The sequence below is a fragment of the Haliotis rubra genome, unplaced genomic scaffold (assembly GCF_003918875.1).
Source record: "Haliotis rubra isolate DU_JTF1 unplaced genomic scaffold, ASM391887v1 Scf608, whole genome shotgun sequence".
NCBI lineage: Eukaryota > Metazoa > Mollusca > Gastropoda > Lepetellida > Haliotidae > Haliotis > Haliotis rubra.
In genome coordinates, this window is record NW_025767311.1 from 633949 (window position 1) to 661859 (window position 27911).

Genomic DNA, 27911 nt, shown 5'->3' on the forward strand with positions numbered 1-27911 from the left:
CTACCTAAGCTATGAGTCACCTCGCCTTGACCCATCAGTTCTAACGACCTACTTTCATGTTTATAACCTCCGTTACTGATTTCCTACCTTACAACGTTATTAATCACTTCATTTCTTAAATATATTATTAAATCCTCTCATAATTTGTATCTTATTACCTCTTAATCACCTGTTATTAATAATGTCAATTGTATATATATTATTGTAGCAAGTACCATAATATCATGCCTATAATTGTAAGACGTGCCTGGCCAGGACGTTGGCGGTCCCTGGTGGTTCCCGTTTGTGTGTACCTGTTGGCAAGTCTTATGATGGTGGAATGATGGCAACCAAATCGTCTGGCAATAATCCTGCTTGATGTGTCAACCTGCAACATGCTCAACGCCCGTTCTCGTTCCTCTGGTGACAATCTTGGCATTGCAAAATAAACTTACTTGCGGAGGTACAGCTAAAATGAGAACGGTTTTTTGCCGACGGTCATTTATACCCCTAATCAGCATGTTTTACGCATGCAATTTGTGCTTTTCGTGTGTGTTGTGCATGAATTTTGTTGTTGTAATGTGATGTGTTCCATGATGTGTCCGGGCAATACGTTCTTTACTGTACAGCATTATTTATTGTCTTTTGTGTTACTCACAACATTTCCAACGTTCATTTTCACTCTCAAAACAATCCTATTACAATATTTCAAAATTTACAGGTGGTGCGTTTTCAATGATGTTGAGTATATTTTTGTATAATGTAATTCTCTGATACACCTGATATGCTTATGTTGAACGTTTATTGAACGGTTGACGGAAATGTGCTGACTGAACTATACATGACGCTTTACCGCACACAGTATGGTTAGATAAGCAACGGCAATAGATCAATTGTTGAAGTGGTGTTCTTTTCATATTTCTCCCTCGGTAGGGTTTCCGGGTTAAAATAATCGCCCGCCAAGCTTGGCCCACCGTAACAGCGATAAAATATGAAAGGTTGTGGGCGGGACTTGGTACACAGCGTGTTACTGATCCGCCGAGGAAGGGAGCCGTTGTTGAAATCAACATCGATCACGTGATTTTCTGGATTTGAGTAGCGACAGACCACCGTCAGTGAGCGTGACAGAGTGGTAACAAATAAAACAGTGGGGAGATCGATCATGTGTATCGATCGAAGTTACATCAAGCGAGTACCACACTTACCAAAAGTCTGACTAACCATATCTTAAAAGAGCAAAGTCACTAAAAGACTGTCACATGTCAAATGTCACGTGTAAAATCCAAAATGCATGGATAAACGATGATAGCTCTTATGTCATATGATGAAATGTGTTTACATACTTTCTGTAATGACGATGTCATAGATATTGAAAGTCCATGTATATCCGATTAATGCCGAATACATATGCAAATGTGTCACAAACTCCGATATTCCTGACATTAAGTGAATGATGCAAGGGAATACTAAGATAAGATACAAAAGTCTTTGTTCGAAATTTGTAATATGTTTTCACTTACTAATATTCATTTAATCCCTTTTTACAATTATATATGACAAATCAATTTTCACAATAATAATTATTTTTCTACTGAAACAATTCCGTGGAAACAAATCTCCATTGATCGATTCGGACCATATCTACGCATATCTTTTCATGCTTCCGTATAATTATTGATGACACCGGGTGTTCGATGTCCATCAGGACTGGACAGAATTGAGTGTATATTATAGAAAACTTGTAATGATATTGCGGGCATAGGTAATAAGAAGACGGTCATGGTGGCCTCTCGTATTGTCAACTGTCTCATTATCAACAAGAGACTAAATCTAATTTGCAATCCAAATTTGTCCTTAAACTACTGTGAGAGGAGTTTGGACATTTGCCTGATACACCGGACAGATACACCAGACACAATAATTGAACAACATGAACAATATTTCTAAATGCTTTTTATTGCTAAGACACATAACATTGTGTGCAGGACACAGTACTATAACATCTATAACATTCTTGTATAATAAACATCCATTTTGCAATCTGGGTTTGATTTCTTCATCTACTTATCACAAGTCCATTTTATTCAACAATAAGAGAAAAATATCTGTCTTATTATTATATTAGACACCCAAACATTCACAAATGTATTGCTCTACTGGGTTTGAACAATTCTCAAATGCTAGGAAATGTATCAACATTTCTATTCAATGTTTTAGACTATAGAAAGGCTGTCATGTCTTAATTGTGTCATGTAATATCCACGTTAATGATAACTAGGATGTTCATAACACATATGGGATCACATTTGTGTTTTGCAAGTTCCGACTGGAGAGAGGAACTGAGATTTTGACTTTAGTTTTCCTTGCAAAAATTGATTTTTTTTCCGATTGTTTTTTTCCTGATGCTTTTTTCCGATTACCGAGATTTTGTATCGAGACTGGATATGTTTTTCATGTCAGAGGTTTTCCACCTATGGTGCCTAACACATCATGTGAACTCTAGACTCACAAATTGTAACTTCCGACAGTCTCACGCGTCTTCTATTGCAAGAGTCTGCTGGTAAAAAGGTCGTAATTTCTTACGTGATTCTAACCATTCAATGCCCTGAAATTCATGTTCCGGTCTGATATAATTTTTATAGCGCCGACTTCGTGCTAGGCATCTTATAAAAGACACTTGTGGTCTGCAAGTTTCACCTGATAGTTTGCTTGATGTGATTCGGCAACACAAGTGTGATCTATATTTACATCGGTGGTGAACAAGTCTAGATGCACCCTGTAAAATAATCATTGTCACTGTACTATTGACATGATGCCCAGAATATACGTATATAATGTCTGACTGTTAATTTTATAGTGTATTATTGTTTACCAAATTATGAGTTGGAGTCTCATAATCCTGTACCTTATTTGTAACTAATGCTGCAAAAAACCTTTTTAGTCACATGTACAATTATATAATAATATTGTTTATGGCCTTGAGCATGTATCAGTGGGTGGAAAATGGCGCGTTAAAAATATCGATTATTATTATTATTTATTATTATTATTCTGCAGTCATCTGATTCATATTAATGTTTTCAACCCTTTCATGAGATAATCTAGTTGTTTCGATAAAATGACAGGCCCAGAATATCGAAGGTCGGCCCTTAAAACCGTGATTGGCACATACTGACGCTAATAAACATGTTTATCTTTATGTTATTTTACCGTACATGGTCGACGGTCCCCCTAGTTCTGAAGATGTGTATTAATCACGTAAGGTTTATTTATGGTTCGTGCACCCGAGTTCTGTCTCTGTCACATTATGTAATTACACAGACGGGCAGGTGTGATACTTGTATACATGACATGTTATGGTGTCTGTTGATTGAAAAATGTTATACACAATAAATGAGCATGTGTTTACAAAACCCAACATCTCTATACACACACAAAGAGCGTATCGGCAAATGAACCAGCCAATGAGAGGCTTCGTTACATTTAAGTGCACGCCCATCCGCTCTGACTGGGTTCGGTATCCCGGGTGCTTCGTTTCGAGGGAAGTAAATCAAATACAAAATATTGCACTTTTGATTTGCGATTGTACGATTATATAATTTTGTTTACTTTTTGTTGTTGTCATTATCAGCAATGTATATTATATGTCATGAATAAGTGATAATTGTATTTTAATTATGTTTGTGTTTTTGGTTGCATGTGACCTTTAAGGTTTCAATGGTTGCAGATGATGATAAAAACTCAAAGGGCCACCGATCCAGTGCAATTTCCGTGGACTGGTTGTTGCTTTTGTTATTGTTTTTCTTTAGTGCGTACCCGGATGATATCCCAGAATTCATGACTGGTTCGTTACCTCTGCTGCGCCACCCTCATGCGCAATTGATAGTATAAATATAGACTGATCAATAAAGATGAAATCTTTTTTACTCGATAATCTTAAGTTGATTTTGTTGTTAATTTATGTAGAATTTGATGAATAATTTGGTCTCTTATAACAAAATATTCACTTTGATAAAAATGCTGATTTTGAAGTAAAATTTTGATTTCATAGTAATGTTGACTTTATAAAAATGTTAACGTAAATGGATGTAGAATTTGATTTAATAAATAGTTTGACCTTGAATTTGGTGAGAAGCCTGATATAATAGCCTGATATAATAGCATTGTTTTGAAAGTAAGGCTAACTAAGTACATGAGGAGTCTTGCGGAGAGTAGTGAACTTGGGTTCACTACTAATCAATCTGAATGTTGTATTAAATGGCATATTATTTTCATTACAAATGAAAACTTTAACCATCTGCCAGTGGTAATAAATGTTAGGACTGATATAAGGAAGTCAATTTACGTCTGTATATTTTGTCTTATAATCCTAATTAGTTTTTTTTATCATATTTGTATGCATTTTGAAAGTTAAGAAAATGCACACGGTCTGCTTATAACATGACTGTAATATCTAGACATCTTATAGACTGCCAACGTGTATCATATTTCACACAGACGCCCTAAGTGCGACCTAGTGTATATTCTCTGTCTCATTACACTTCACGGCAAAAAAAATGATTCTGTCGAATGACATAACAAATATATAAAACCCAAAATGCAAATATTAAAATTAAAACAGCCCAAAGTTATAGCAACAATATCAGGCTATTACCTTGTTCGGGGAATGTATCCATCAATATCCACATAAAGGAGTGAGATGCCATTCACCTGCAGATGACAAAGTATCCTGTTCAATGTCATGTGTCTTTGAACAGTCAAATATGCGAAAAAGTGATCTATCGTTGCAGGTTTTTCACATTGGTGTATAGTCACATTGGTCACCCAAGATAGCACACCTGGCAACTAATTGCATGATGTCCGCCATTCTTTAAAAAAGTAATTTACTTAGCCAATAATGAGCAATCAATCAATGTTTAATCCTTTGAAAGAAGGACGTTGTTTTTACAAAGAGACTTTACGACAGGGTGTATTCCGTATAGACTAGCAAATCTACATACATAAACACTACGTTTTAACAAATCCGCTGTGCAGGATAAAAGCAATTAATCAATCAGCGTGTTATCGGTTACTCCTTTGATCGAATTTTGTTTTGTAACTCAGCTGATAATTCCTCTTACTGCACTTCCATGAGTATATTACATAATATGTAATACATTTACCGCATCAGGCCTCAATATATAATTTACTCCAGATACAAGAAATGCCAAATGGGAACCTTTGTCGGGTAATATCAGTGGTGTTGTCACTAATTATAACTATTATAAATTCATTAACTGACCATCAAGTGAATGATGACAAATAACATGTGTAGATTTACCACCAAACAAGGGTTACAGCATGAGAGTAGTAATCGCTGTATTGCATGCAAGTTTGATTGTCTGAAAAATAAACTTATGGGCCGACGCTGTTTTGAGGATACGAACGGATCGAACTTCATTGTTACATAAGAAATATATCCAACCGTTTGCTGTGTACTTAGTTAGAAACTGTATATACCTAAGTACCTAAGTAAAATTTCAGATTTTTTTTAGAATGGCAAAGTGGGTCGGTTTAGTTTATGGATTCAAATATATAATGTGCGTGTGTTTGATATCATAGCATACGTAATAGACATAATATGTTTACATGATAAAATATCGAGGTAAAAAAGATCAAATTGGTCACTATACCATCCAAACATTTACAAAACCCCGAAGAAGCCCACACTGCTGGGATACTTTATTACAATCAGACAAGTACTGTAGGGGATATTTTCAAATAAGGGCATCTGATGGGCATCCACCTTTCCTAATGTCCCACTGATTAGGTTGAAGAAATTCTGCCAAGGTGGACAGTAGCCAAGTCCCCGTGTCCGTCACGGTCGAGGGAGCAGGGGCTGACCAGTTTGCAGCTAGGTTTCGTAATTAGGCTGTTGGCTGGAAACATTAATCGCTCTGGATCAGTGGCCATAATTTAAGCTACAGGACACTTACCATTTCTCTATAGATGCAGTCACTTTGAACAGATGTATTTTCGCCTGACTTCGTACACAAAGCGACCAGTATATCCCTACTTTCAAGGTTCTCAGCTACAGGGATAAATAGGTAAGGTGATAGGAGATGACCTACACATCGCCTACACCCTCGTTCGCAAGACATTTGTGGATTACACTAAGACCTGCTAAATATCAACATCCCAATTCGAAGAGGGTTTGTAAAGAGAGAATATGCGTATGCAAATATGACTTGGTCGAGTTAAAATGTATGGAGGAGGGAGGAAAACGTGAAGGGATGGGGTGCATTGAGGCGTGTCCGCTAGTCAGGCTGGAGGATCCAAAACCGTAACATCTAAATCGCTATATTGCTTAGATATTGTTGGTGGAGTTCTACCTTTAGAGTTATTCCACAGACCCCTGAAGCATTTTAGTGATAACATTGGTCCAGAGACTATATATGGTAAATCATTATTTGCCGCAGCACTGTCGCTTTTCCTTTGTAAACTGATAAGAATATAAAGTACGATTCTAAAAGAAACCTCGATACCAACTCTCTTGATCCACTTATATGTTGGGACATACGATTTATTTATCTGTGACATGCACATATTTCTCCAAAATGATATTCGTAAAATGTCTGTCGGTGATTCATTGAGACCATTTAATCTGCTCCGCCCCTGTATGAAGCATGTTTTATGACCATGCTACCCGGAAATATTTCTACTCGCCACACGCTCTTAACCTGCAGTGGCGTTGTACATATCTATTACAACGCAATATGACATCTAAAAATATCTTCGATTGTAAGTTGACTAGTTCCCAGCAGGGTGTTCAGAAGCAGCTCGTGTGTACCCTGAAGTAGAGGGGATATGGCCACCATTAACAGTCTTTAAATCCAGGGATTCATATCGTAAGTAGTTATATTATGTGTCTACAGTAAGCGACTGAGTTGGTATCTTGCCTGTTGTAGTCCCAGAGTCTGTGTATCCACATTGACTGTCGTGAACCCCGAAGGCATATTGTCTGTTGTAATCTCAGCTTCTGTGGCTTTATATTGACAGATCAGGGTTTATAGACACGGTGCAGTTATATGTTGTCACCCCAGGAAGTATTGCTTGAAGCTGTATTGACATTTTATTAACAGAAAGTCTGTCTAGCCTTATGGATTGTTGTGGTCCCTGAGACAGTGTACCCAGCTAACACAGGAACGTTTCGAAAACGTTTTAAACAACGTTGTTTTATTTATGTTTTAAAAACGTTTTGACGAAATATTGGCGAGAAACATTAGAAACCTTCTGAAAAGGTTTTGCAAACGTTTTCCGTATGGTTTCCAAAACGTTTCAGAAACGTTTGGGTTGAACCTTCTTGCCATTGTAGAGATAGCAGTAAGGATATCATGTTCTGATATCGTTGCAAGGCTAGTTTACCAACACTACGTGTTGAATCCCGCCCAATAAATACATACACGTAAATAAATTTGTTAATCATGTCATCCGTTGTTATTAGTGAAAATGAAAACAAAACAATGATATATGTTTTAAAGAATACTTTATTTCATCAATACATATGGAAAATAATCAGTCATCTTTGCCATCGGGCTTTTCTTGCGTCTGTTTTGGCGTCTGAAATAAACACAAATAAATTCTGTAAATATTTACGGCCCCTTCACTCTTGATGATGCTAAATTACTGCTACATAATATTTCTGTGGCGTGAAACTATGTCGAAGAGTACAAATTCCAACTAGTATGTATCGAAAACTTACAAAATATATACAGATCAGTCAACCTAAGTAGATCATTAATCATATACAATAGGAATTTATTACCAACCAAATGAAACAATTTGTCAAATTGTGCAAGTGATTTCATATGATTATATTGTATGATACTTCCCCAAAATACGGGCATCATTTCCATAAACAAATTGTTACCCACAATAGTTTTACGGTACTTAACATTGTGTATTCCTTACAGCTGACCCAAGTTATAAATGATTAGTTGCCTTTTAATGGCAGGATGAACCTTTATATAAAAGTATTTCTTCATGACAAATCATCTCTTGTTTAAAAGTCGCATAGTATATTTACTGACTGAAGAACAATAATATGAATACACATACCTCCTTTTAGAAAACTGTCGTCTTGTCACAACAGTATATTGTACAATCTTCTACATCCAGCAATGTGATGAAACTTCCCGCCTGCCATGTACCGAGTCCGATTTTGAATGCACGGGTGCCTGCTCTGACCTGATAAGTATCTTGGAACATTCCTGAGAGTTGACACCGATGCAAGACATAGCAAGTTGTCCACGCAGAGAAGGCTGAACTTAACGGGGATTATATTTACAATACAATGTTGGATGAATAGTAAATAGCAGAGTACAAAATAATAAATATAAGTGTTATGGACTAAGTTATGAAACACACGACATACTATTCCACTTGACAAAATGTTCACAACTATTTTTGTACAGGTGTAATTTCATAACCATTATTTTCAAATCAATGTATATTCATGCAGTGCACGGAGACATTCCTATCAGGAAAATTTAACCTCAAATTGTTTCACTAACGATTTTATATCGTTTTGATTTGGTTTCAATCAAACTTTAGAAAAACCTTCGCCAATGTTTCAATAACGTTTCTAAAACGTTGATACGTAGAAGGTTTGATTTTGTTTCTTGACAACGTTTTAATCACGTTATTCTAAACGTTTTCATAACGTTTCAAAATAACGTTTACAAAAACGTTTATAAAACATTATCCAAACCTTTTCATGAAACATTTCCTGAGACACCACTAGAAAACATTTTAGAAACGTTTTGTGTTAGTTGGGTAGATATATTGGCTGCTGTAGCTTCAAGAGACTGTAGCTATATTGACTGCCCTCAGTCTTAGAGACTGTAGATATATTAGTTTGTTGTGCTTCAAGAGACTGTGGATATATTGACCGTCTTAGTCTCAGAGACTGTGTAGATATATTGGTTGTTGTTCTTCAAGAGACTGTAGATACATTGACCGCCTTAGTAACAGAGACTGTGCAGATATATTGGTTGTTGTGCTTCAAAAGACTGTTCCTATAGTGACCGCCTCAGTAACAGAGACTGTGTGATATATTGGTTGTTGTGGTCCCAGAGGCTGTGTAGTTATATTGGTTGTTGAGGTCCCAGAGGCTGTGTTGTTATATTGACTGTCTTGGTCTCAGAGACTGTATGGATATATTGATTGTTGTGGTCACAGAGGCTGTGTAGTTATATTGATTGTTGTGGCCCCAGAGACTGTGTAGCTATATTGATTGTTGTGGCCCCAGAGACTGTGTAGCTATATTGATTGTTGTGGCCCCAGAGACTGTGTAGCTATATTGATTGTTGTGGTCACAGAGACTGTGTAGCTATATTGATTGTTGTGGCCTCAGAGACTGTGTAGTTATGTTGATTCTTGTGTTCTCAGAGGCTGTGTAGATATATTGGGTGTTGTGGTCTCAGAGACTGTGTAGATATATTGGTTGTTGTGGTCTCAGATACTGTGTAGATATATTGGTTGTTGCGGTCCCAGAGACTGTGTGGATATATTTATTGTTGTAGTAACGGGGACTGTGTAGATATAATGGTTGTGGTCACAGAGACTGTGTGGATACATTGATTGTTGTGGTCACAGAGACTGTGTAGCTATATTGGCTGTTGTGGTCACAGAGACTGTGTAGCTATATTTACTGTTGTGGTCCCAGAGGATGAGTAGTTATATTGTCTGCCTTGGTCTCAGACTGACTGACTGACTGAGTTTAGTTTTACGCCGCTTTTAGCAATATTCCAGCAATATCACGGCGGGGACACCAGAAATGGGCTTAACACATTGTGCCCATGTGGGGAATCGAACCCGGGCTTTCGGCGTGACGAACCAACGCTTTAACCACTAGGCTACCCCACCGCCCCCTTGGTCTCAGAGACTGTGTGGATTTATAGGTCGTTGTGGTCACAGACACTGTGTAGCTATGTTGATTGTTGTGGCCTCTGATACTGTGTAGCTATATTTGATGTTGTGGTGCCAGATTCTCTGTAGCTATATTGGTTGTTATGTTCACAGAGGTTGTGTAGTTATTTTGACTGCCTTGATCTCAGAGACTGTGTGGATATATTGGTTGTTGTGGTCCCAGAGACTGTGTAGTTATATTGACTGCCTTGGTCTCAGAGACTGTGTGGATATATTGGTTGTTGTGGCCCCAGAGACTGTGTGGTTATATTGACTGCCTTGATCAAAAAGACTGTGTAGTTATATTGATTGTTGTGGTCTCAGATACTGTGTAGCTATATTGATTGTTGTGGCCCCAGAAACTGTGTGCCTATATTGATTGTTGTGGTCCCACGGACGGTGTAGTTATATTGACTGCCTTGGTAGACTGTGTGGATATGATGATTGTTGTGGTCCCTGAGACTGTGTAGCTATATTGGTTGTTGTGGTCCCAGAGACTGTGTGGATATATTGATTGTTGTGGTCCCAGAGGCTCTGAAGCTATATTGACCGCCTTGGTCTCAGTGACTGTGTGGATATATTGGTTGTTGTAGTCCCAGAGACTGTGTAGTTATACTGTCTTCCTTGATTTCAGAGACTGTGTAGATATATTGGTTGTTGTGGTCCCAGAGGCTCTGTAGCTATATTGACCGCCTTGGTCTCAGAGACTGTGTAGATATATTGGTTGTTGTAGTCACAGAGACTGTGAAGCTGTATTAGTTGTTGTGTTTCCAGAGACTGTGTAGATGTAATGGTTCTTGTGGTCACAGAGACTGTGTGGATATATTGATTGTTGTGGTCCCAGAGACTGTGTAGTTATACTGACTTTCTTTGGTTTCAGAGACTTTCTGGATATATTGATTTTCTGATCTCAGAGACTGTGTAGGATTGATTGCTGTGGTTTTGTAGACATATTGGTTGTTGTGGTCTCAGAGACTGTGTAGATATATTGATTGTTGTTGCCACAGAGACTGTGTAGATATATTGGTTGTTGTGGTCACAGAGACTGTGTAGATATATTGGTTGTTGTGGTCACAGAGACAGTGTAGATATATTGGTTGTTGTTGTGAGGCTGTGTTGCTAAAGTGACTGCCTTGGTCTCAGAGACTGTGTGGATATATTGGTTGTAGTGGTCTCAGAGACTGTTTATATATGTTGGTTGTTGTGGGTCCAGAGGCTGTGTAGCTACATTGACTGCCTTGGTCTCAGAGACTTTGTGGATATATTGACTGTTGTGGTTTCAGAGACTGTGTAGTTATATTGACCGTCTTGGTCTCAGAAACTGTGTGGATATATTGATTGTTGTGGTCTCAGAGACTGTGTAGGAATATTGATGGTTGTGGTCACAGAGACTATGTAGATATATTGGTTCTTGTTGTTTCAGAGACGATGTAGGTATATTGGTTGTTGTGGTCTCAGAGACTGTGTAGTTATATTGACCGTCTTGGTCTCAGAAACTGTGTGGATATATTGATTGTTGTGGTCTCAGAGACTGTGTAGGAATATTGATGGTTGTGGTCACAGAGACTATGTAGATATATTGGTTCTTGTTGTTTCAGAGACGATGTAGATATATTGGTTGTTGTGGTCACAGAGACTGTGCAGTTATATTGACCGCCTTGGTCTCAGAGACTGTGTAGCTATATTGGTTGTTGTGGTCCCAGAAACTGTGTAGTTATATTTACTTCCTTGGTTTCAGAGACTGTGTGAATATATTGGTTGTTGTGGTCCAAGAGACTGTGTAGCTATATTGACTGCCTTGGTCTCACAGACTGTGTAGATATATTGGTTGTAGTGGCCCCAGAAACTGTGTGCCTATATTGATTGTTGTGGTCCCACGGACGGTGTAGTTATATTGACTGCCTTGGTAGACTGTGTGGATATGATGATTGTTGTGGTCCCTGAGACTGTGTAGCTATATTGGTTGTTGTGGTCCCAGAAACTGTGTAGATATATTGGTTGTTGTGGTCCCAGATACTGTGTAGCTATATTGACTGCCTTGGTCCCTGAGACTGTGTAGCTATATTGGTTGTTGTGGTCCCAGAGACTGTGTAGCTATATTGGTTGTTGTGGTCCCAGAGACTGTGTAGCTATATTGGTTGTTGTGGTCTCAGAGACTGTGTGGATATATTGGTTGATATATTTGTGGTCCCAGAGGCTGTGTAGTTATATTGACTGCCTTGGTCCCAGAAACTGTGTGGATATATTGATTGTTGTGGCCCCAGAGGCTGTGTAGTTATATTGACTGCCTTGGTCTCAGAGACTGTGTAGATATATTTGTTGTTGTGGCCCCAGAGGCTGTGTAGTTATATTGACTGCCATCATCTCAGAAACTGTGTTGATATATTGGTTGTTGTGGTCCCAGAGACTGTGTAGATATATTGATTGTTGTGGCCCCAGAGACTGTGTAGCCTATATTGAATGTTGTGGTCCGAGTGTGTAGGATTGTTGTGTCCCAGAGACTTTATTGATATTGGTTGTTGTGGTCCCAGAGACTGTGTGATGATATATGACTTGTTGTGGTCCCTGAGACTGTGTAGCTATATTGGTTGTTGTGGTCCCAGATACTGTGAAGATATATTGGTTGTTGTGGTCCCAGAGACAGTGTAGCTATATTGACTTCCTTGGTCTCTGAGACTGTGTAGCTATATTGGTTGTTGTGGTCCCAGAGACTGTGTAGCTATATTGGTTGTTGTGGTCCCAGAGACTGTGTAGCTATATTGGTTGTTGTGGTCCCAGAGACTGTGTAGCTATATTGGTTGTTGTGGTCCCAGATACTGTGTAGATATATTGGTTCTTGTGGTCACAGAGACTGTGTGGATATATTGATTGTTGTGGTCCCAGAGACTGTGTAGTTATATTGACTTCTTGGTTTCAGAGACTTTGTGGATATATTGATTTTTCTGGTCTCAGAGACTGTGTAGGAATATTGATTGTTGTGGTTTCAGAGACAATGTAGATATATTGGTTGTTGTGGTCTCAGAGACTGTGTAGATATATTGATTGTTGTGGTCACAGAGACTGTGTAGATATATTGGTTGTTGTGGTCACAGAGACTGTGTAGATATATTGATTGTTGTGGTCACAGAGACAGTGTGGATATATTGGTTGTTGTGGTCACAGAGACTGTGTAGCTATATAGTGACTGCCTTGGTCTCAGAGACTGTGTGGATATATTGGTTGTAGTGGTCTCAGAGACTGTTTATATATGTTGGTTGTTGTGGGTCCAGAGGCTGTGTAGCTATATTGACTGCCTTGGTCTCAGAGACTTTGTGGATATATTGACTGTTGTGGTTTCAGAGACTGTGTAGTTATATTGACCGTCTTTGTCTCAGAAACTGTGTGGATATATTGATTGTTGTGGTCTCAGAGACTGTGTAGGAATATTGATGGTTGTGGTCACAGAGACTATGTAGATATATTGGTTCTTGTTGTTTCAGAGACGATGTAGGTATATTGGTTGTTGTGGTCTCAGAGACTGTGTAGTTATATTGACTGTCTTGGTCTCAGAAACTGTGTGGATATATTGATTGTTGTGGTCTCAGAGACTGTGTAGGAATATTGATGGTTGTGGTCACAGAGACTATGTAGATATACTATGTAGATATATTGGTTGTTGTGGTTTCAGAGACTGTGTAGTTATATTGACCGCCTTGGTCTCAGAGACTGTGTAGCTATATTGGTTGTTGTGGTCCCAGAAACTGTGTAGTTATATTTACTTCCTTGGTTTCAGAGACTGTGTAGAATATATTGGTTGTTGTGGTCCCAGAGACTGTGTAGTTATATTGACTGCCTTGGTCTCAGAGACTGTGTGGATATATTGGTTGTTGTGGTCCCAGAGACTGTGTAGCTATATTGACTGCCTTGGTCCCAGAGACTGTGTAGCTATATTGGTTGTTGTGGTCCCTGAGACTGTGTAGATATATTGGTTGTTGTGGTCCCAGAGGCTGTGTAGCTATATTGACTGCCTTGATCTCAGAGACTTTGTGGATATATTGATTGTTGTGGTCTCAGAGACTGTGTAGGAATATTGGTTGTTGCGGTCTCAGAGACTATGTAGATATATTGGATGTTGTGGTCTCAGAGACTGTGTGGATATATTGGTTGTTGTGGTCCCAGAGGCTGTGTAGTTATATTGACTGCCTTGATCTCAGAAATTGTGTGGATATATTGATTGTTGTGGTCCCAGAGACTGTGTAGTTATATTGACTGCCTTGGTCTCAGAGACTGTGTGGATATATTGGTTCTTGTGGTCCCAGAGGCTGTGTAGTTATATTGACTGCCATCATCTCAGAAACTGTGTTGATATATTGATTGTTGTGGTCCCAGAGACTGTGTGGATATATTGATTGTTGTGGCCCCAGAAACTGTGTGCCTATATTGAATGTTGTGGTCCCACGGACGGTGTAGTTTTATTGACTGCCTTGGTAGACTGTGTGGATATGATGATTGTTGTGGTCCCTGAGACTGTGTAGCTATATTGGTTGTTGTGGTCCCAGAGACTGTGTGGATATATTGGTTGTTGTAGTCCCAGAGACTGTGTAGTTATACTGACTTCCTTGGTTTCAGAGACTGTGTGGATATATTGGTTGTTGTAGTCCCAGAGACTGTGTAGTTATACTGTCTTCCTTGGTTTCAGAGACTGTGTAGATATATTGGTTGTTGTGGTCCCAGAGGCTCTGTAGCTATATTGACCGCCTTGGTCTCAGAGACTGTGTAGATATATTGGTTGTTGTAGTCACAGAGACTGTGAAGCTGTATTAGTTGTTGTGTTTCCAGAGACTGTGTAGATGTAATGGTTCTTGTGGTCACAGAGACTGTGTGGATATATTGATTGTTGTGGTCCCAGAGACTGTGTAGTTATACTGACTTTCTTGGTTTCAGAGACTTTCTGGATATATTGATTGATTTTCTGATCTCAGAGACTGTGTAGGAATATTGATTGCTGTGGTTTCAGAAACAATGTAGACTATATTGGTTGTTGTGGTCTCAGAGACTGTGTAGATATATTGATTGTTGTTGCCACAGAGACTGTGTAGATGAATTGGTTGTTGTGGTCACAGAGACGGTGTAGATATATTGATTGTTGTGGTCACAGAGACAGTGTGGATATATTGGTTGTTGTGCTCACAGAGGCTGTGTTGCTATAGTGACTGCCTTGGTCTCAGAGACTGTGTGGATATATTGGTTGTAGTGGTCTCAGAGACTGTTTATATATGTTGGTTGTTGTGGGTCCAGAGGCTGTGTAGCTACATTGACTGCCTTGGTCTCAGAGACTTTGTGGATATATTGACTGTTGTGGTTTCAGAGACTGTGACTGTGTAGTTATATTGACCGTCTTTGTCTCAGAAACTGTGTGGATATATTGATTGTTGTGGTCTCAGAGACTGTGTAGGAATATTGATGGTTGTGGTCACAGAGACTATGTAGATATATTGGTTCTTGTTGTTTCAGAGGACTGTGTAGGTATATTGGTTGTTGTGGTCTCAGAGACTGTGTGTAGTTATATTGATTGTCTTGGTCTCAGAGACTGTGTGGATATATTGATTGTTGTGGTCTCAGAGACTGTGTAGGAATATTGATGGTTGTGGTCACAGAGACTATGTAGATATATTGGTTCTTGTTGTTTTCAGATGTTGTGTATATATATTTGTTGTGGTCTCAGAGACTGTGTAGTTATATTGACCGTCTTGGTCTCAGAGACTGTGTGGATATATTGATTGTTGTGGTCTCAGAGACTGTGTAGGAATATTGATGGTTGTGGTCACAGAGACTATGTAGATATATTGGTTCTTGTTGTTTCAGAGACGATGTAGATATATTGGTTGTTGTGGTCACAGAGACTATGCAGTTATATTGACCGCCTTGGTCTCAGAGACTGTGTAGCTATATTGGTTGTTGTGGTCCCAGAAACTGTGTAGTTATATTTACTTCCTTGGTTTCAGAGACTGTGTGAATATATTGGTTGTTGTGGTCCAAGAGACTGTGTAGCTATATTGACTGCCTTGGTCTCACAGACTGTGTAGATATATTGGTTGTAGTGGTCCCAGAGACTGTTTATATATATTGGTTGTTGTGGTCCCAGAGGCTGTGTAGCTATATTGACTGCCTTGATCTCAGAGACTTTGTGGATATATTGATTGTTGTGGTCTCAGAGACTGTGTAGGAATATTGATTGTTGCGGTCTCAGAGACTATGTAGATATATTGGATGTTGTGGTCTCAGAGACTGTGTGGATATATTGATTGTTGTGGTCCAAGAGACTGTGTAGCTATATTGACTGCCTTGGTCTCACAGACTGTGTAGATATATTGGTTGTAGTGGTTTCAGAGACTGTTTATATATGTTGGTTGTTGTGGTCCCAGAGGCTGTGTAGCTATATTGACTGCCTTGATCTCAGAGACTTTGTGGATATATTGATTGTTGTGGTCTCAGAGACTGTGTAGGAATATTGATGGTTGTGGTCACAGAGACTATGTAGATATATTGGTTCTTGTTGTTTCAGAGACGATGTAGGTATATTGGTTGTTGTGGTCTCAGAGACTGTGTAGTTATATTGACCGTCTTGGTCTCAGAAACTGTGTGGATATATTGATTGTTGTGGTCTCAGAGACTGTGTAGGAATATTGATGGTTGTGGTCACAGAGACTATGTAGATATATTGGTTCTTGTTGTTTCAGAGACGATGTAGATATATTGGTTGTTGTGGTCACAGAGACTATGCAGTTATATTGACCGCCTTGGTCTCAGAGACTGTGTAGCTATATTGATTGTTGTGGTCCCAGAAACTGTGTAGTTATATTTACTTCCTTGGTTTCAGAGACTGTGTGAATATATTGGTTGTTGTGGTCCAAGAGACTGTGTAGCTATATTGACTGCCTTGGTCTCACAGACTGTGTAGATATATTGGTTTGTAGTGGTTTCAGAGACTGTTTATATATATTGGTTGTTGTGGTCCCAGAGGCTGTGTAGCTATATTGACTGCCTTGATCTCAGAGACTTTGTGGATATATTGATTGTTGTGGTCTCAGAGACTGTGTAGGAATATTGGTTGTTGCGGTCTCAGAGACTATGTAGATATATTGGATGTTGTGGTCTCAGAGACTGTGTGGATATATTGGTTGTTGTGGTCCCAGAGGCTGTGTAGTTATATTGGTTGCCTTGATCTCAGAGACTGTGTTGATATATTGATTGTTGTGGTCCCAGAGACTGTGTAGTTATATTGACTGCCTTGGTCTCAGAGACTGTGTGGATATATTGGTTCTTGTGGTCCCAGAGGCTGTGTAGTTATATTGACTGCCATCATCTCAGAAACTGTGTTGATATATTGATTGTTGTGGTCCCAGAGACTGTGTGGATATATTGATTGTTGTGGGCCAGAGAAACTGTGTGCCTATATTGAATGTTGTGGTCCCACGGACGGTGTAGTTTTATTGACTGCCTTGGTAGACTGTGTGGATATGATGATTGTTGTGGTCCCTGAGACTGTGTAGCTATATTGGTTGTTGTGGTCCCAGAGACTGTGTGGATATATTGGTTGTTGTAGTCCCAGAGACTGTGTAGTTATACTGACTTCCTTGGTTTCAGAGACTGTGTGGATATATTGGTTGTTGTGGTCCCAGAGGCTCTGTAGCTATATTGACCGCCTTGGTCTCAGAGACTGTGTAGATATATTGGTTGTTGTAGTCCCAAAGACTGTGAAGCTGTATTAGTTGTTGTGTTCCCAGAGACTGTGTAGATGTAATGGTTGTTGTGGTCACAGAGACTGTGTAGATGTATTGGTTGTTGTGGTCACAGAGAAGATGTAGATGTACTGGTTGTTGTGGTCTTAGAGACTGTGTGGATATATTGATTGTTGTGGTCCCAGAGACTGTGTAGTTATACTGATTATCTTGGTTTCGGAGCCTTTCTGGATATATTGATTTGTCTGATCCTCAGAGACTGTGTAGGAATATTCACTGCTGTGGTCTCAGAAACAATGTAGATATATTGGTTGTTGTGGTCTCAGAGACTGTGTAGATATATTGATTGTTGTTGCCACAGAGACTGTGTAGATGAATTGGTTGTTGTGGTCACAGAGACGGTGTAGATATATTGATTGTTGTGGTCACAGAGACAGTGTGGATATATTGGTTGTTGTGGTCACAGAGGCTGTGTAGCTACATTGACTGCCTGTGGTCTCAGAGACTTTGTGGATATATTGACTGTTGTGGTTTCAGAGACTGTAGGAATATTGATTGTTGTGGTTTCAGAGGCTATGTAGATATGTTGGTTATTGTGGTCTCAGAGACTATGTAGGTATATTGGTTGTTGTGGTCTCAGAGACTGTGTAGTTATATTGACCGCCTTGGTCTCAGAGACTGTGTGGATATATTGATTGTTGTGGTCTCAGAGACTGTGTAGGAATATTGATGGTTGTGGTCACAGAGACTATGTAGATATATTGGTTCTTGTTGTTTCAGAGACGATGTAGATATATTGGTTGTTGTGGTCACAGAGACTGTCAGTTATATTGACCGCCTTGGTCTCAGAGACTGTGTAGATATATATTGGTTGTTGTGGTCTCAGAGACTGTGTAGATATATTGATTCTTGTGGTCTCAGAGACTATGTAGATATATTAGATTGTTGTGGTCACAGAGACTGTGTAGATATATTGGTTGTTGTGGTCACAGAGGCTGTGTAGATATATTGATTGTTGTGGTCCCAGAGACTGTGTAGTATATATTGATTGTTGTAGTCCCTGAGACTGTGTAGCTATATTGATTGTTGTGGTCCCAGAGACTGTGTAGTTATATTGATTGTTGTGGTCTCAGAGACTGTGTAGCTATATTGATTGCCTTGGTCTCAGAGACTGTGTGGATATATTGGTTGTTGTGGTCCCAGAGACTGTGTAGTTATATTGACTGCCTGGTCTCAGAGGCTGTGATATATATTGATTGTTGTGGTCCCAGAGACTGTGTAATTATATTGATTGTTGTGGTCCCAGAGACTGTGTAGCTATATTGACTGTTGTGGTCCCAGAGACTCTGTAGCTATATTGATTGTTGTGGTCCCAGAGACTGTGTAGTTATATTGACTGCCTTGGTCTCAGAGGCTGTGTAGCTATATTGATTGTTGTGGTCCCAGAGACTGTGTAGTTATATTGATTGTTGTGGTTTCAGAGACTGTGTAGATATATTAATTGTTGTGGTCTCAGAGAGACTGTGTTGTTATATTGGCTGTTGTGGTGACAGAGACTGTGTAGCCTATATTGATTGCTTGTGGTCCCTGAGACTGTGTAGTGATATTGATTGTTGTGGTCTCAGAGACTGTGTAGATATATTGATTGTTGTGGTCCCATAGGCTGTGACTGTGTAGATATATTGATTGTTGTGGTCCCTGAGACTGTGTAGCTATATTGATTGTTGTGGTCTCAGAGACTGTGTAGATATATTGGTTGTTGTGGTCTCAGAGACTGTGTAGATATATTGATTGTTGTGGTCCCAGAGACTGTGTAGATATATTGGTTGTTGTGGTCCCAGAGACTGTGTAGATATATTGATTGTTGTGGTCACAGAGACTGTGTAGTTATATTGACTGCCTTGGTCTCAGAGACTGTGTAGATATATTGATTGTTGTGGTCCCAGAGACTGTGTAGTTATATTGACTGCCTTGGTCTCAGAGACTGTGTAGGATATATTGATTGTTGTGGTCCCAGAGACTGTGTAGTTATATTGATTGTTGTGGTCCCAGAGGCTGTGTAGATATATTGATTGTTGTGGTCCCAGAGACTGTGTAGATATATTGATTGTTGTGGTCCCAGAGACTGTGTAGCTATATTGATTGTTGTGGTCCCAGAGACTGTGTAGTTATATTGACTGCCTGTGGTCACAGAGGACGTTGTAGCTATATTGATTGTTGTGGTCTCAGAGACTGTGTAGTTATATTGATTGTTGTGGTCCCAGAGGCTGTGTGGTTAGATTGATTGTTGTGGTCCCAGAGACTGTGTAGATATATTGGATGTTGTGGTCCCAGAGACTGTGTAGCTATATTTGTTTGTTGTGGTCCCAGAGACTGTGTAGTTATATTTACTGCCTTGGCCACAGAGGCGTTTGTAGATATATTGATTGTTGTGGTCTCAGAGACTCTGTAGTTATATTGATTGTTGTGGTCGCAGAGGCTGTGTAGTTAGATTGATTGTTTTGGTCCTGGGACTCTGTAGCTATATTGGATCTTGTGGTCCCAAGAGACTCTGTAGCTATATTGATTGTTGTGGTCCCAGAGACTGTGTAGTTATATTGACTGCCTTGGTCTCAGAGACTGTGTAGCTATATTGATTGTTGTGGCCCCAGAGACTGTGTAGCTATATTGATTGTTGTGGACCCCAGAGGCTGTGTAGTTATATTGATTGTTGTGGTGCCAGAGACTGTGTAGCTATATTGATTGTTGTGGTCCCAGAGACTGTGTAGCTATATTGACTGCCTTGGTCTCCGAGACTGTGTGGACATATTGATTGTTTCGTCCCATTGACTGTGTAGTTCTGTTGACTGCCTTGGTCCCATAGGCCATTGATTGTTGTGATCCCGGAGGCTGTGTAGTTAGATTGATTGTTGTGGTCCCTGTGGCTGTGTAGTTATATTCATTGTTGTGGCCTCAGAGACTGTCTAGTTATATGTTGATCGTTTTGGTCTCAGAGACTGTCTAGTTACATTGATTGCTGTGGCCTCAAAGACTGTGTAGAGATTATATTGATTGTTGTGGTCACAGAGACTGTGTAGTTATATTGATTGTTGTGGTCCCGGAGGCTTTGTAGTTGTATTGATTGTTGTGGTCCCTGTGGCTGTGTAGTTATATTCATTGTTGTGGCCTCAGAGACTGTGTAGCTATATTGATTGTTGTGGTCCCTGTGGCTGTGTAGTTATATTCATTGTTGTGGCCTCAGAGACTGTGTAGCTATATTGATTGTTGTGGTCCCTGAGGCTGTGTAGTTATGTTGATTGTTGTGGTCCCAGAAACTGTGTAGCTATAATGATTGTTGTGGTGTCAGAGGCTTTGTATATGGATTCGTTGTTGTGATCTCAGAGACTGTGAGGTTATATTGATTGTTGTGGTCCCAGAGACTGTGTAGATATATTGGTTGTTGTGGTCACAGAGACTGTGTGGATATATTGGTTGGTGTGGTCACAGAGACTGTTTAGATATATCAGTTGTTCTGGCCCCAGAGTCTGTGTTCTTATACTGACTTTTGTGGTCCCAGAGCTTGTGAAGCTATATTAGTTGTTGTGGTCCAGAGGCTTTGTAGCTTTATTGATTGTTGTGGTCCCAGAGGCTGTGTAGCTATATTGATTGTTGTGGCCCCAGAGACTGTGTAATTATATTAATTGTTGTGGTCTCAGATGCTGTGTTGTTATATTGGCTGTTGTGGTTCAGAGACAGTGTAGCCATATTGATTGTTGTGGTCCCTGAGGATGTGTAGTGATATTGATTGTTGTGGTCTCAGAGAGCTGTGTAGTTTTATGGATTGTTGTGGTCCCATAGACTGTGTAGTTATATTGATTGTTGTAGTCCCTGAGACTGTGTAAGCTATATTGATTGTTGTGGTCCCAGAGACCCTGTAGTTATATTGATTGTTGTGGCCTCAGAGACTTTGTAGCTTTATTGATTGTTGTGGTCTGAGAGAGACTGTGTATATATATTGGTTGTTGTGGTTCCTCAGAGACTGTGTAGTTATATTGACTGCGTTGGCCACAGAGGCGTTGTAGCTATATTGATTGTTGTGGTCCCAGAGACTGTGTAGTTATATTGATTGAGTTGTTGTGGTCTCAGAGACTGTGTAGATATTTATTGATTGCTGTGGTCTCAGATGGGACTGTGTAGATATATTGGTTGTTGTGGTCCCAGAGACTGTGTAGATATATTGATTGTTGTGGTCCAGAGATACTGTGTAGCTATATTGACTGCCTTGGTCTCAGAGACTGTGTAGATATATTGATTGTTGTGGTCACAGAGACTGTGTAGTTATATTGACTGCCTTGGCCTCAGAGACTGTGTAGATATATTGATTGTTGTGGTCCCAGACTGTGTAGCTATATTGATTGTTGTGGTCAGAGAGGCTGTGTAGTTATATTGATTGTTGTGGTCTCAGAGACTGTGTAGCTTATATTGATTGTTGTGGTCCCAAAGACTCTGTAGCTATATTGATTGTTGTGGCCCCAGAGACTGTGTAGTTATATTGACTGCCTTGGTCACAGAGGCTGTGTATATATATTGATTGTTGTGGCCCCAGAGACTGTGTAGCTATATTGATTGTTGTGGTCCCAGAGGCTGTGTAGCTAGATTGATTGTTGTGGTCCCAGAGACTGTGTAGCTATATTGGATGTTGTGGATCCCAAGAGACTCTGTAGCTATATTGATTGTTGTGGTCCCAGAGACTATGTAGTTATATTTACTGCCTTGGCCACAGAGGCGTTGTAGCTATATTGATTGTTGTGGCCCCAGAGACTCTGTAGTTATATTGATTGTTGTGGTCCAGAGAGGCTGTCTAGTTAGATTGATTGTTTTGGCTCCAGGGACTGTGTAGCTATATTGGATCTTGTGGTCCCAAAGACTCTGTAGCTATATTGATTGTTGTGGTCCCAGAGACTGTGTAGTTATATATTGACTGCCTTGGTCTCAGAGACTGTGTGGATATATTGATTGTTGTGGCCCCAGAGACTCTGTGTAGTTATATTGATTATTTGTGATCCCAGAGGCTGTGTAGTTAGATTGATTGTTGTGGTGCCAGAGACTGTGTAGCTATATTGATTGTTGTGGTCCCAGAGGCTGTGTAGTATATATTGATTGATGTGGTCCCAGAGACTTTGTAGTTATATTAGATTGTTGTGGTCCCAGACTCATCACCGGCCCAAATACCCAGTCCATAGAGGAGTTCAAAAATCCCATCGCCCGACGCCCGGGAGGAGTCAGTTTTCATTTCGGGCAATCAAGTAATGGTAACTTACTTGTTCGTGGGCTACTAGATAATTTCCACTTATGGTTTCAAACTGCAAATAAACTTTGATTTAATTTCATATCTGCTTAAAATGTAGCTATTAAATTTCGCAATGATGATAAAGTAGAGTTATCTCTTTGTTTGCTGTTTATCACTTTCCAATAAATAGTCCAGTAAACATTTACATCAAATACCATGTTGATTTCTTCTTTCATAATTACATCATCATACTTATGTCATAAAATCAGGGCAAGTGGAAAATTAGTCATGCCAAGTTACTTTCTTAAAGTCACGCAAATCATGAAAGTTTTTATTACATATTCCTTTAACCTAAATATATTCAGATTTAATTACCAGTTCACCTTGTCAATTTGTTCAGGTAAGTGGATAGTGCTACATAGTTTCATGCATCGTAACAGATATATCGTTCAATGACCATCAAATAGCCATTCCCTTTCACTGATTTTACCCACCTGAATTTGCAATACTGGACACAATTGCAGCTACCTCATGCGTTTCAAATTTTGATCCATGCATAAAGATTCAGAGTGACAAACAAAACAAGGCTGTATGACAAAATGATGGTCATATACTCATTATTTCAAACTATTTGAAAATAGAAATGATCCATGAACATGCAAAAATATTGAATCTAAATGCTTGCATGTGGCTTTAAGTGCACGATAACTTAAAAGGAGTTTTCTATTTCCACTGCGCATGTACAACTCAAGCTGTGACGTAAAATGCAGCTCATTTGCATGTGTAAGAGTAGATAAGGAAGGTGTTCCTGTTGCTTCCCTCAAATATGTATGTACCTGTACTTATTAGTATTTCTCTTAACAACAAAAATAATGATTATTTTCACATTAGATAAAGTTTTTGAAAAACAGAAAATAACTGTGTACATGTAAATGTTGCGAAAATTTGAATCTAAAATGAGTAAGTTACTTCCACTGCGCATGTACAGCTCAAATTGTGACGTAAATCGGGTCATACATGCAGCTCATTTGCATGTGTAAGAGTAGAGAAGGAAGTTGTTCCTGTTGATTGCGTCAGGTATGTATGTAACTGTACATACTAGTATTTCTCTTAACAACTCTGTCTGAGGGCTTCAAACTAACCTTACCTTAACAACTCCTTCTGTCAGTATTGACTAACGCGGTAACTTTCAGTATATCCTCATGGGTATGACATGGTGGAAAATGGCGACCACAGGCCCACTATACAGATGTGATGCAAGGACAGACGTAACTCGTCACGAGATGTGTTTAAGTTGGCGTTACTGGTGAAGTTGTGGCTGCATGGGGTTATTTAGTCATAAAAGGCGGTGTACTGACATGGAGGATTCATACAGAGAATGGTTGATATGACGCGATTCATATGGACTCATGGTAACTTATGGGGTGGGTTGTCTCATGTTCCGTGTATATTGATCACAACATCGGGTGCAAACCTGTCAGTATTCGTTAAATTCAACGTTGTGGTGTTTGATGATCGAGGAGTGCTGAGGTGAGATCCATGTGTTTGTTTTGTGTGTATATGTGTGTGGTGTCTGTGTGTAAACCTGTATATGTGTGCTTGTGTGTGTGTGTGCTTGTGTGTGTGTGTGTGTGTGTGTGTGTGTGTGTGTGTGTGTGTGTGTGTGTGTGTGTGTGTGTGTGTGTGTGTGTGTGTGTGTGTGTGTCAGTGTCTGTTTGCGTTTGTGTGTGTATGCTTGCTCTGCGTATGTATAACCCAAAACATAATCAGAAGACAAATACATATTGTATTGAATCGCATTATATTATATTTGTATAGCGCCAATATCCAGCTCAGCTCAGCTGCTCTAAGGCGCTTTGTTTTCCCTCAGTCATGGGATGAAAATCTGAACGACACATCTTATATTTCAGTCTCAACTCCCTGGGTGACATACAACTCTTGCAGCAATTTAGGCGCACCAAGTTAATGTGGCTTTCCCATCCTAACAAAGGTACCCATTCACAGCTGGGTGGACAGGGACACATAGCCACAGTACTTTGTCCACGTTTACTGTAGTTGCTGTACACGCAACTAGGAGTCGCATGTGGCCACCATCTGGTTATTTACCAACGTATTCGTGGGTTCTTTTAAATGCACACAGACGAAAAAAGAAACTGTAAAAAATATAACTTACTGAAATGATGGTGACGATAATGATGATGAGTGAGTGAGTTTAGTTTTACGCCGCATTTAGCAATATTCCAGCTATATGGAGGCGGTCGATAATGATGAGCAGGAAGAGGATATATCTTGATACTGTCTGCTCACTGCCACTGTATTATCATTTCAGGTTTCAGTCAAGACACGTTGAGGAAAACATGGCCGTAAGTTATACCCTGACCACCATATATTTTAGGAACTGAAAATGGATTTGTTAGAGGTGTCATTAAATATTCTGAAACTGACAATCGGTTGAAGCCGACTTCGAAGTATCTGAAACAGAATAATATATTTGCATGCAATTTATTATCAGAATTGATAAACACGAGAGAAATATGGTATTTTAAAGTTTGTCATTGTATTGTTGAGTGTAATCTACTAACCTATGGTTATACATCTTTTCCAGGGTCCACAGAGTATATCAGAGGAAGAGCGCCTGTACTTCAAAGGGATTAAGGATTCTCCACAAGGCCGTTGCCCCTGAACTACGTCAGCTGTTCAGGAGGCTATGGGAACAAGACAAGGAGCAAACCATGGCAGGACGACCAAACCTCAGGGGAATCGTTTTTTAATGATCACAAACCAAAGTCAGAAAATGGACGATATGATAATACAATTAAAACTGGCAACGTGGAGGCCTGGGATATGACAGTTTTGTGTAGAGCGTTTATTAACTACACCCTCATGAACAGTACGGACAGTGACAAAGTCAGCATCTTGAGAGACTTACGGAACAAATATGCTCACAATATCAGCTTGCGTTTGCATCAGGATGACTACGAAAAGGATATAGGTCAAATTAGGGAGGTATTCCAGAACCTGAATATGAACGAAGGCACCTTGGCTCAGACCGAAAACATCGAACCAAATGACACAGAGCGCCAAGAGCTTCTGAATAAAATGCAGTCGCTTAGGCAGGAACAGATAGAGTGCATAGAGGAAGTCCTAAACAAACTTTCTGCATTAGGCAAAGATATTCTGAGTACAACAGAGTCCCTGGGACAGGAACAGCGAGAGAGTTAAAGGAGGAACTCCTCAACAAACTGACTCTATCTGACCGAGAACATTTCGATGAACTAAAGACCATTAGACAGGAACAGGAGAGTTAAAGGAACTCATCAACAAACTTACTCTATCTGATCAAAGTAGTTCTACACAATGTGGGACTGGTCAAGAGGCAACTGGAGGCGAAGGCAAGCCAGATCAGGAAGACTCTTCAATTCCTGGTATGTTAACCGGCATTCTACAATAAACATGCTCAGTATCGGGTACGCTTTCACCATGGAAAATGTAGATCAAAATATGTAAATATCTCGCAATTTAGTTCAATACTGAGAAAAACAATTTAATATCTCAGTCTAGTTTGGTATGGGAAAAATACACACAGATTAGAGGTGCCTCGAAAAAACCCGGGTATGTGTAAGTATAGAGATAGCAGTAAAACGAGAAGGCATCGTTTCCAGGTGGGTAGGACTGGAAAGTATTAAAAATGAGAAGGCATCACTTGAAAATAGGTGTAGGAAACCCCCTGAACAACGCTATGAATGAATCCACGTGTGATGTTACGTTGTGCACATTAGTTATTAATTCATGTAATGTTTAGAAAACTGAGCTTATAAAAGTTACATTCACTGAGAGGATAAATACAAATGATTTAATTGCTTGACAAATCCAAACAAATCCTTAAAACTTTCTATGAAAATGTTTTTGCATTTAAAGGTTGGTTCCAGAGGTCTGTTCCGGAAACTCGACGACACCAGAAGTTGAACCCCAAAACATTAATGCAGCTTATCCCTTTTATTGGCGGCAACTGGGATTTTGTAGCATTGCAACTCGGCATGACTGCTGCCCAGATTGAAAAGTTCAAACGTGTAAATCAGGAATCTCTGACTTGCAAATGATGAAAACCTTCGAGAAATGGTTGCAGGCGAAAGGAGCGAAGCCACACTGGAGGCGTTTGTCAGAGCCTTGTGGAATTGCAACATTGTCTGTACCCTGGAATGGGATGGTATAAAGGACACCATCATAAATGGGAAAGAATGCACATTTATAGAATGTCCTTAGTTCTTGTTTTTTCCCAGGCGTAAATTGTACGTATACTAGGAACAGTAAAATTGAAAACAATTTGTCTTTCAAGTGCTGCTTGATAATGTATTGTTCTTGTTTAATACGTACTGCCATACTCATACGTTTGTATTGATTGGAATTGATTTGTGAACTAAATAAATATAAAAAGAATACAACTGTTGATTATATTTCATTGCATTGTTGTTTGTTGGTCTTACACCTAATTCTCTTACGGACTGATTCCGGTTACCTGTTTAGTTTCCCCTTGGAATCAACGTTGGAAACTTGGCATTTGGAAAGAATTATAACAATGTAGATTCTTTTGTGGCTAGTGTGTATAAAGATAAATATGACATATTCAACAGGACTGTTATCACGACACGAATTCTTGGAGCAAACATTGGCGACCTCATTGCGAGGATCATATCCACTAAATCTCACTGTCAATCAGCATATGACAACATCGTAATGTCATGAATAGTGTCATGTTACACTGAAATTACAAATAAATCTCTAAGGTTTCAGGACTATGAGACAAATGCTACAACCTCAGAGATATTGAAACTGTAAGGTCTTCAGGCCCACATAACACTCAACACAGATGTACAAATAAGAGACGTTTACTTGACGAAGACAAAGACATGCCTGAATACAATTGAGAAACAATCACACGTCACAGTTGATGAGTCCACGTGCAAGCACACTCTATTGTTGATGATGGTTGCGTT

At 39.5% G+C, this 27911-nt stretch overlaps 2 protein-coding genes and 2 long non-coding RNA genes across 7 annotated transcripts in view; 2 read left to right on the forward strand and 2 right to left on the reverse strand.

Annotated features, from left to right (window-relative positions):
• The window catches only part of LOC124255751, a 68965-nt gene that overhangs the window by 35011 nt on the left and 6043 nt on the right, over window positions 1-27911 (forward strand). The window lies entirely within an intron of this gene.
• LOC124255753 (putative inhibitor of apoptosis) overlaps window positions 1-27911 on the reverse strand; it is a 41913-nt gene that overhangs the window by 3986 nt on the left and 10016 nt on the right. The window lies entirely within an intron of this gene.
• Window positions 6757-27371, forward strand: LOC124255755. Of its 3 annotated transcripts, none has more exons than XR_006892753.1 (4): window positions 6757-6866; window positions 25247-25280; window positions 25523-26342; window positions 26836-27371. It is a non-coding gene; the product is annotated as an uncharacterized LOC124255755 (long non-coding RNA). The 3 variants fall into 3 exon arrangements; XR_006892754.1 differs by lacking the exon at window positions 6757-6866 and adding an exon at window positions 23865-23994 and having other exon boundaries at window positions 25532-26342; XR_006892752.1 differs by lacking the exon at window positions 6757-6866 and adding an exon at window positions 23870-23994.
• On the reverse strand, window positions 8066-27825 carry LOC124255758. Its single transcript, XR_006892756.1, has 3 exons — window positions 27749-27825; window positions 24812-24815; window positions 8066-8076 (listed from the first exon to the last, which is right to left on the reverse strand). It is a non-coding gene; the product is annotated as an uncharacterized LOC124255758 (long non-coding RNA).